Source organism: Capricornis sumatraensis, chromosome 23, assembly GCF_032405125.1.
Source record: "Capricornis sumatraensis isolate serow.1 chromosome 23, serow.2, whole genome shotgun sequence".
Taxonomy (NCBI): domain Eukaryota; kingdom Metazoa; phylum Chordata; class Mammalia; order Artiodactyla; family Bovidae; genus Capricornis; species Capricornis sumatraensis.
Window position 1 is genome coordinate 9,989,199 of NC_091091.1, and position 10,802 is coordinate 10,000,000.

The window sequence follows — 10,802 nt, forward strand, 5'->3', positions numbered from 1 at the left end:
CCAAGACATGAATTTTAATGTAATGCAGGGTAGTTTTATTCTCTGAGCTAGCTGAAATACTTGTTATCAGAGACAGACCTTGTCAGCATTTTGATTTTTATTATAGATTCCAAATTATTAATAAAAACAAAAAAGTCAACACCAATTTATAAAAGAAGTAGGAGAAGAGGAAAACATGTATATTTCTACATATTTTGGAGTCATTCAAAACAGAAAATAGTTTTCTCTGCAAGGGCAAGACAGAAGTGGGTGTTTTGAATGCACATTATTGAGATAAGCAAACCATTTGGTTCTAGCAGATGGGGGCTATATTGAATGATTGTGTGCATGTGTGTGCTCAGTCTCCCAGGCATATCTGACTCATTGTGGCCCCATGAACCCCCTGGCCCACCAGGCTGCTCTGTCCATGCAATTTTCCAGGCCAGAAGACTGGAGTGGGTTGCCATTTCCTACTCCAAGGGATCTTCCCAACCCAGGGATTTACTGACAGATATTTATTGAAGATCTATCTCTGTGTCAGGCACTGGGATTACAGCAATGTACAAAACTGATAAAAATCCCTGCCCTCATAGAGCTTAAGTTCAAAGGGTGGTAAATGTTATAGAGGTAAATGCAGACTGTTACAAGAACCCATTCAACACAAACCCAGTAGTTGTCTAACCATTTATTCAAATATCTCTTGGAAAGGGCCAGGAAACTGACTTCTGATATGTTTCCTCAGGAGTAAGTTCAGGCAGTAGTAGACTAGGGAGCCTGAGAATGATGGAGTAGGGTTTTGTTTTTGCCTGAAGACCCTGTACCTTGCAATTATATTTTTTGCAATGTGTAACCACCACATTGATGAGGTGCACTTAAGTTAGTTAAGGATGTCCCTTGCACAAACCTAGACTGGAATACATACAGGAATGTGCCAGCATTGCCTATATGGATGTAGGCATGCTTCAAAATGGAAAAAAAGAAACTTTTTTTAGCATAATGATGTGTAGAAAATATATAAAACAACAAGGGAGTTGATCTTTGAGAAAACTGGCAGTTTACTGATATGTTTTGTTGTAGTGAGGGATAATTATTAGGAAACATTTAATGAGCACTTATTCTATGTGGGCACTGTTTTAAGCCCTCTACATGTTCTAGTACAGGTGTGGGATATCTATGTGTGAATGTGAATACTAGGTGTAAATAATCTAACCTCATGTATTTTTTTAGTTAATGTTTAAAAAAACACAGAGATACAGGTATTGAATAACAAAATGGAAAAAGATGACTTCTAAACGGAAGGGATGAGATGAATCTTATAGAGGATATGATTGAAGCTGAAACAACTGAAAGCAACATAGCTTTAAAAAGCTAAGAACTGTTTTCATTAACATGACTGTATTCTAGGAAATTCTTGCCCCAGAAAATAAAGTTACAAATAATTTTTTTGTTTGTTTTAAGAATGTCCTGAAAATCTATAGATCTGAACAAAAGACTACTCACACAGCCTTCATCAGTGTAAATAGCTCCCTTTCCAGAACAAGAGCTCACTCAAATGACTATTCAGACGGCTTTACCCTTCAAGTATGTCTTCATAATCCTTGCCTCGCCTTATCAACAATCCTACCGTTTGCCTATCCTGAAGTTTGCCCTATCCAATCAGAGCCACTACCTCACATTGAAAGACATACTCTAAAATTAGTCAAGAGGATCAAAAATACCCACTTTGGCAGATACTTTGAACTGAAGTCACTTACATAGCAAAGGACACTTGCAGATGTAATTAAGGTTACAGACCTGGGGAAAGTACCCTGGATTATCTTGGTGGGCCCAATCTAATTACAGGTGTCCTCTGTCTACGGTCAGAGGACCGTAAAAATTGAAGAGGGTCAAGAGAAATGAAACTTTGCTGGCTTTAAAGACAGAGGAGGGACTTCCCTGTTGGTTCAGTGGTTAAGACCTCATCTTCCAATGCAAGGGGTGTGGGTTCAATCTCTGGTCAGGGAGCTAAGATTCCACATGCCTCGGGGCCAAAAAACCAAAACATAAAGTGGAAGCTATATTGTAACAAATTCAACAAAGACTTTAAAAATACTTCAAAAAGAAAAAATCTTTTAAAAAAAGAGACAGAGGAAAGAGACCATGAGCCAAGAAATGTGGGCAATATCTAGAAGCTAGAAACACTGGGGAAACAGATTTTTCCCTAAATACTCCAGAAAGAAACATAAGTCTTTCAACACCTTGCTTTTAGTTCAGTGAGGACCATGTTTGACCTCTGATCTATAAAACTATGAAATGATAAATTTGTGGATTTTCTTAGCTACTAAATTTGTGGTGATTTGTTATGGAAGCATAGAAAACTAATACATGGTACGATGTAAAAGTTCATCATTTTTGTGTATGGATATCCAATAGAACCAGCGGTACCATTTGTTAAGAAGACTATGCCTTCCCTAGTGATTTACATATTTGTTGAAAATCAACTGATCTCATATACATGCCTATTTCTGGACTCTTCTTTACACTTCATTAATCTACATATGTATATGTGCATAGTGTTATTATAATATTAGCATTGCAATATATAATAAGGATTTTCCTACTTATTAGAATAAACAGAAGCTAGGCATAATCTATTCTATTCATCTTTTTATATTACAACTATCATTTTTATACTTTGTATAAATTTTCCTTTGGGGTATCATTAGAAACTCATGGTCTTTTAAAAATTCAGTGAGTTCTAATTTAACATGATTCTTATAATTTTTATTATCAAATTGACTCAACCTGGTTAAGGGAATATCCTTAAACTGGCCTGTTTTGCTTGTTTAGAGTTCCCTCTAATGATCCCAAGAACATCCTGACTTTCTTTAAAGAAAAAACAGAATTTCTGGATGCTTCTCATTTTTTTCCTGCTGCAGGACATGACATTAACTATCCTCAAAAACCTGTTTCCTCTAGAAGAGAATGACATAGAGATCGAAGTATGGGCCCAGAGGTGGATTTTATAAGCATGGTGGTAAGCAAAAGTGCTTCTTCTGTGGCTGCACTGGACTGCCACAGTAAAGATTGCTCTTTATGGCTCGCATTGGTAGTTTTAGTTTAACACATTCTGTCATTGTACTTTACTTATTGTTGTATGGTTCCATCAATCACTAAGACTTTCCTCACACTGGCACTTCTAACAAAACAAAACAAAACAAAAGCCAGAAGTAGGATATCACTTTTCATCTTATACACTGGAGATTAAGAAGACTGATGATGCTCAGTGTAGGCCAGAGGGAAGGGAAACAAGACATTCCCATCAACTGTTGGGGGTAGTATAAACTGGTATTACATTTTTAAAGAACAAGTTGGTAATATCTACTGATAGCAAAATACTTGTTGACTTAGAAATTCCATTTTTAGAAAATTTTCTTACATATAAACTCGTATACAAGTATGCATGATTACTGCAACATCGCTTGACATAGTATATAACAGGAAACCATCTAATATCATGAGAGGACTCATTAAATAAATTATGGTACAGCCATAAGATAAAATGCTATGGAACCACTAAAAAATGCATTTCCATGGAAAAATGCCTAAGATACATTTTTGGGTGGAAAAGTAAGCTAAAGAAAAGTTAGTTTAGTTTGATCCTCTGTGTGTGTATGTGTACATATACACATATATACACATACGAATCATATAGATATACATGTTTGCATTCTAATAGCAAATGTCAGGATATATAAGAAACAATGGTTTTACCTTTGGAAATTTGAATAGGGAAGATCAGAGAGAGGAAGACTTTCACTCCCTGTTTTATAATCTTTCGTACTAATATAACACTTTAAAAAATACTGTCAAATTAAAACAGGGAATAGAAAAGAAGGTTGTGATTACAGTGTAGCAACTTTCTAACAAAGAATTAGCTATTGAAAGATGTTTTGGAATCTTATTAAGTCTAGGTTGAAACATGAAGAACTATGACATTTATTTACTGGAGATGGAATCCATGGGAAAGAGCTATGATGGGAGAGCTTATATTATCACTGGCATGTGGAATAGCAATGCATCAATATTTTGGCACTTAATGAAGAAACTCCAAAAGATAAACGAGTATATATGACTGTGGCAAAGGATATGGTAGTCACGGAGGCAGTGGAGGCTATCTATTTTCAGCTGGAGACAGCTGTACATGTGTACCCTGCAAAAGAGTGTTTGTGGCATTTTAGGAGAAACCCTTTTACTTTTTCACAAGGTTGGAACAGCCTGAGGGGAAAAGCCGTACCAATTCAGGAAATATATCAGGTGGTAAGTTGACAGTGCAAGTCTGAGAAGGAGGAACCAATCACTCCTGTTGGTGAATGGGGTCCAGTGTCACCGCAGGAGGATGAAGCAGAAGAGGAGAGTGATAATGAACTCTCAAGTGTGACAGGTGGTATGTCTAAGGACTGTCCTGAGATGATCCTATATTCTGGGGAGAACTGTTAGGAAGATGGTACAATAACGTTGGTGCACGACAGAAAGGGCTATCTGCTGTGGGAAAGAGTGGTGTTCCTGAAGCATTGAAGGAACAGGTAATGATTAGCAGGCTGCCATGACAACCGGGCAATGCTGGATAGATATCAATTTCTTATCACAGTGAACTAAGCCCAGGAGAGTGATAGTCATCATACATTTCTTGCATATAATTAAAGATACCAGAGGACATGGCCAGGAATTGCTCTATAAGATCTGCAAGGCCTACTCTATGATGAAGACATTCATCAAGAACAGTTTTTTCTTGCTGCCGTATCACTGCTGCATATGCCAGAGGAACAGTACTCTGTGTTTTGGTGAAAATCAGGAATGACTGTTTATGAGACTTCAAGAACAGCTTTGAAGACCATCACTGCAAATTCTATCAGTTAGAGAGACTGTCAAAGGGCAGTCACTGGACCTGCACAATCACTTTTCTGATCTGAATCTGGAAGCTCATATGTATGAACCCCAGTGGTTTCTCACTCCTTTTACTGTCAAGTTCCCACTCTGCATGGTCTTCCCTATCATTGACTTACTGCTTTGTGAAGGATTGAACATAGTCTTTCATGTAGCCTTGGCTCTCCTAAAGACCTACAAGAGAGATCTTCTGTAAGCTGAATTTGAAGGTACTTAAAAGTTCTTCAGAGCTCAGCTTTCTAGAGTCAATTAGAGATGGCAGAATAGGAGGGAGGCTCAAGAAGGGGGGAATATATGTACACATATAGCTGATTCACACTGTTGTACAGCAGAAACGAATACAATCTTGTAAAGCAATAATTCTTCAACTATTACAAAAATTAAGTTTTTCAGAGATACAAGGCAGAGGAAAATGTAAGAAGGCTAATGGAGCAGGCTTGCAATATTAAGGTATCAACAAAGAAACTGAGGAAAAAAGAAAAAGAATATCAGACAATGTGAGAGTCATCTGCAACAGGAAGACCCAGTGGATCTACAGTTTGTATATTTGCAGGTAACTCTCCTCTTGTTTGTGCTAGGAATCTTCATAAGCTGAAAGAAAGAGAGGGAAAAAGAAAGAAAAAGTGGATATCAACCACCTTCAAAAATGGGAAAAAGGGAAAATGACAAAGTACTGTTTTAGCTGTGCATGGTCACATCCTAATCTACTTTAATCTTTTCCTTCATACTATATTATATCCTTCAAGATCCCAAAGAAAAGCAATGATTTAGTCAAATAGTTGATTAAACATAGTAACTAGTTATATTTGTTCAACTCTTATCACTAACAGTGTCAAGTTGAGACCACTCTAAATGTCCAATACTTAAATTTTAAAACAACTCAAAATGTTCATTGCCTCATACCAAGCTTCACGTTTACATGATGCATAAAATTTATAATGTCTGTAGTACTTCAGAACATTTAGTGTTGATCGATTTGCAGAAGTTTTTAAACAATTTAAAGAACATTGTCAGACAAGCAAAGTATGCCTGATGGACTAAAAATGAATTAGAAAGAAAAAAAACTGAAATGGTAGAAAAAAATTTTAACACATTTTATTGTTGTTACTTTTCTTATATGTACTTTTTTCCATATATTATGAAAGCAAGGCATAACATTACAATAGAAAGCAAAAAGAATATAATGTGCCCCCTAATTCTGTCTATCCACAGATATTAATAGTAGAATTTAACAATGCGGTAGAGCTTTGCTCCTAAACACATACTTTTCTTTCCTCTGAACACAATCATCTTTCATCCTAAGGAGCCCTGTCATTCCTGTCATCAGAGTCTTAATGTTATTAGTTTTTAAACCTGAAGGAGGAAAAGGAAGGCTGAAGGATCCAAAAGGAGCATAGTATAAAGAGGCAAAATGACTGAAATGAAACTTCATACTTCACAATTTTGCTTTGGATTAATTGAGGCCTAAAAACTACCACATAGCTACTCAATAACTGTTTGTCAAACAAATAAACATATATGTCAACAAGCAAAATCGATGTAATACATATTTATTAATATTTAGTGTTCAATTTCTCATAAGAATATTATTTCTATCTTTAGGATAAAAATTCAAAGCAGTTTTCAGCTCCTGACATATTTATCTTGGGCCTGACACTGTCCCTTGCTGTTTCAATTCTGTTGTATCATCATATCTGAACCAACCACTCTGAGGTAACTAGCACATTATCACTTTACATTTTCCTCACTTTCTTAATCCTATAACAGACATGAATATTTTGTTTAATCCTATGTACTTCAGTCGTTGCTCATGTGAAGAATAGATATCTTATCACTGGGATTTGGTTTGAGGGCAGAAATTCTGTCACAGTAATTGGCCCAAATATTAAGAATCTAGAAATGCCTTTAAAAAACAAGCAGCCATTCCTTATCTATATCCCAAATCATCAAATGTTTTTATATATTCTCTTTAAAATTTTTAAACTTCTTTAAAAATGTTTTATTGTATTCACATGTAAAAGAGAGGATAATAAGTAACCCAGTCCTCTAGATTTCCTATTGTTTGCAAACTGTATATATATAAAATACACATCAAATACTCCAGTTATAGGAACAATAGCAATTATTTAAGAACTTCAATAAGTAATACTTTTACCTAATGTACAGTGTAACAGTGTTCATTATAAAGAAGTTTCTCCCTTTTTAAAACATTTTTCATTTATTTATTTTTGGTTGTAGTGTATCTTCGCTGCTGCGCACTGGCTTTCTCTAGTTAGGGAGAGTAGGGGCTCCTCTCTAGCTGCAGAGGGCAGCCTTCTCATTGTGCTGGCTTCTCGTGTTGCGGAGCACAGACTCTAGAGAGCAGCTGTGGCACACAGGCTCAGCTGCCCCTCAGTATGTGAAATCTTCCCAGAGCAGGGATTGAATCCTGTGTCACCTGCACTGGCAGATGGGTTCTTAACCACTGGATCACCAGGAAAGTCCATGAAGAAGTTTTAATACAGAGGGGAACATTTCCCCACCCCACCCCCAGAAACTTTAAGAAAATATATTCTTCTTGAAGAACATTTAAGGTTTCTGAATGTTTGACTTTCAAACACCAAGCACAGACATTAGCAGAACAGTTTTCAGTCTTTTTCCCTTGAGGATGATGTTACCTGGGAGTTCATTATATATAGCCTTTGTCATGTAGAGACAGTTCCCTTCTATCCCTAGTTTAATAAGGGTTTTTATCATGAAGAAATGCTGGATTTATCAAATGCTTTTTCAGCATCAATTGAGATGGACATATGGTTCTCCTCCTTTATTCTATTAATGTGGTGAATTATACTGATTGACTTTTGTATGTTGAACTACACTTGCATTTCTGGGATAAATCCCCCTTGGTTAAGGTATGTGATCTTTTTAACATGCTGCTGAATTCTATTTGCTAGCATTTTATTGAAGAATTTTGTATCTACATTCACAAAGAATATTGGCCAATAGTTTTCTTGTAGTGTCTTTTTGACTAGCTTTAGTATCAGGATAATGATAACTTCATAAAATGAGTTAATAAGTATTCTTTCCTCTTCTAAATATTGGAAGAGTTTGAGAAGTAATCATGTTAATTCTTTAAATGTTTGTAGAATTCACCAGTGCAGTTATGTGGTCCTAGGCTTTTCTGTGTTGTGAGATTTCCAGCTGCTAATCCAATCTCCTTATTTGTTATAGGTCTATTCAGATTTTCTATTTCTTCTTTAGTTAGGTTTGGTAGTTTGTGTGTTTGTTATAGGGGCTTCCCTGGTGTCTCAGATGATAAAGAATATACCTGCAATGTGGGAGACTCAGGTTCAATCCCCGGGTTGGGAAGATCCCCTGGAGAAGGGATTGGCTACCCACTCCCATGTTTGTTATAATACTTTTTATTCCTGTAAAGTCAGTGATAATATCCCCTATTTAATTTCTGATTTTAGAATTTGAGTATTTTCTCTTTTTTCTTAATCTTTAGATTGGTCAATTTGTTGTTTTTTTTCTTTCAATCAATTTTTGGCTTCATTGAGCCTCTCTATTGCTTTTTTAGTCTCCATTTCATTTATTTCTACTCCAGTTCTTATTATTTCTTTCCTCTTTATGGCTTCAAATTCAATTGAATGTAACATACGCAGGAATTAATTTTTTCTAAAATGCCTAAAATGGAAGAATAAAAAATAATCTCTGAGTCATCAGGCAAAGACCAACCTATTTGTTAGATTTACTGTTTAAATCCATGTTAACAGCTCTCATATAATTTGCAAAAGAATATTACTATATCATTATGAAGATAGCGTATTTAGAAAAGGGCAAAAGTAATGAGGGAAAACTACCATACTTTGAATGTTAAGCTATCTTCTAGTTTATGAGACTTGTGCCAGGCTGAAAGAAGGTAGTACCATGGGCCTCTGGGATGTTTACAGGAAAAACTAAAATCAAGCCTCTCATTTTTAGACCATCATGTTATCATGAGACACATCCGAACTTGGTCTGTTTCTGAAGAAAACAAGCATGACAAGCATTCTCTTATATACCATGAACATTGACTTCTTCCTGGAGAGAAGAACATGGGTTGATGCCACTACTATAATATGGGTTTCACAACTCTCCCCCAAACATATGGCTCCTATGTCCCTAAGACTGGCTCTACTCAGAATAGTCGCCTTCTGCCATGTATGACAAACCCACAGCTAATATCATTTTAAACAGTGAAAAGCTGAAAGCATTTCATCTAAGATCAAGAACAAGACAAGGATTTCCATTCTCACCACTTTTATTCAACATAGTTTTGGAAGTCCTAGTCAAAGAAATCAGAAAAGAAAAAGAAATAAAAGGGATCTAAATTAGAATGCTACCAGAAAACTATTAGAGATAGTCAATAAATTCAGTAAAGTTGCAGGACACAAAATTAATATACAGAAATCTCTTGTATTCCTTATATACTACAATGAAAGATCAGGAAAGGAAATTAAGGAAACAATCTCGTTTACCATTGAATCAAAAAGCATAAAATACCTAGGAAGAAACCTATCTGAAAAGACAGAAGACCTGTACTCTGAAAACTATAAGATACTGATGAAAGAAATCAAAGATGACACAAACAGATGGAAAGATATACCATGTTCTTGAACTGGTAGAATCAATAGTGTCAAAATGACTATACTACCCAAGGCAATGTACAGATTTAATGCAATTGCTATCAAATTACCAATGGAATTTGTAAAGAACTAGAACAAAAACTCAAAAATTTGTACAGAAACATGAAAGACTTCAAACAGCCAAAGCAATCCCGAGAAAGAAAAACAATGCTGGAGCAATCAGGCTCCCTGGTTTCAGACTATACTACAAAGCTATAGTAATTAAAAGAGTATGGTACTGGCACCAGAAAAAAAGAAAACCACCAGAAATATATATCAATGGGACAGGTTAGAGAGACCAGAAATAAACCCATACACCTATGGCTAATTAATCTATGACCAAAAAGGAAAGAATATACAATGGTGAAAAGATAGTCTCTTGAATAATTGATCCTGGGAAAACTGGACAGCTATATGTAAAAGAATGAAATTAGAAAATTCTCTAAAACCGTACACAAAACTAAACTCAAAATGGATTAAAGACTTAAATGTAAGGCTGAACATTATAAAACTCTTAGAAGAAAACATAGGCAGAAAACTCTCTGACATAAACCACAACAGGGTCTTTTTGATCCATTACTCCTAGAGTAATGAAAATAAAAACAAAAATAAGCAAATGGGAACTAACTAAACTTTTTCTTTGCATAGCAAAGAAAATCATAAATGAAACAGACAACCGTCAGAATGAGAGAAAATATTTGCAAATGAAGCAAGGGGCTTAATCTCCAAAATATACAAACAGTTCATGCAGTTCAATATCAAAAAATAACCCAATCAAAAAATTGGCAGAAGACCTAAACAGACATTTCTCCAAAAAAGACATACAGATGGCCAAAAAGCACATGAAAAGAAGCTCAACATCACTTATTATTGTTACTATTTATTCACTAAGTAGTGTCTGACTCTCTCCAACCCCATGGAGCATAGCCTGCCAGGCTTCTCCAACCATGGGATTTCACAGGGAAGAATACTTGAGTGGATTACCATTTCCTTCTCCAGTGGGTTGTCATTTTCTTCTCACTACTTATTAGAGAAATACAAATCCAAACTATAATGAAGTATTACCTCATATCAGTCAGAACTACCATTATCAAAAAAAATCTACAAACAATAAATGCTGGAGAAGATGTGGAAGAAAGGAAACCTACACTGTTGCTGGAAATGTAAATTCATACAGCCACTATGGAGGACTGTATGGAGGTTCCTTAAAAAGCTAAAAATAGAGCTACCATAGGTCCAGCGATCCCACTC

General features: G+C 35.7%; 1 pseudogene; it reads left to right on the plus strand.

Moving 5' to 3' along the window:
* Nucleotides 1-3,835: 3,835 nt before the first annotated feature.
* The window catches only part of LOC138070520 (rab GTPase-activating protein 1-like), a 20,122-nt pseudogene continuing 13,155 nt past the window's right edge, over nt 3,836-10,802 (plus strand).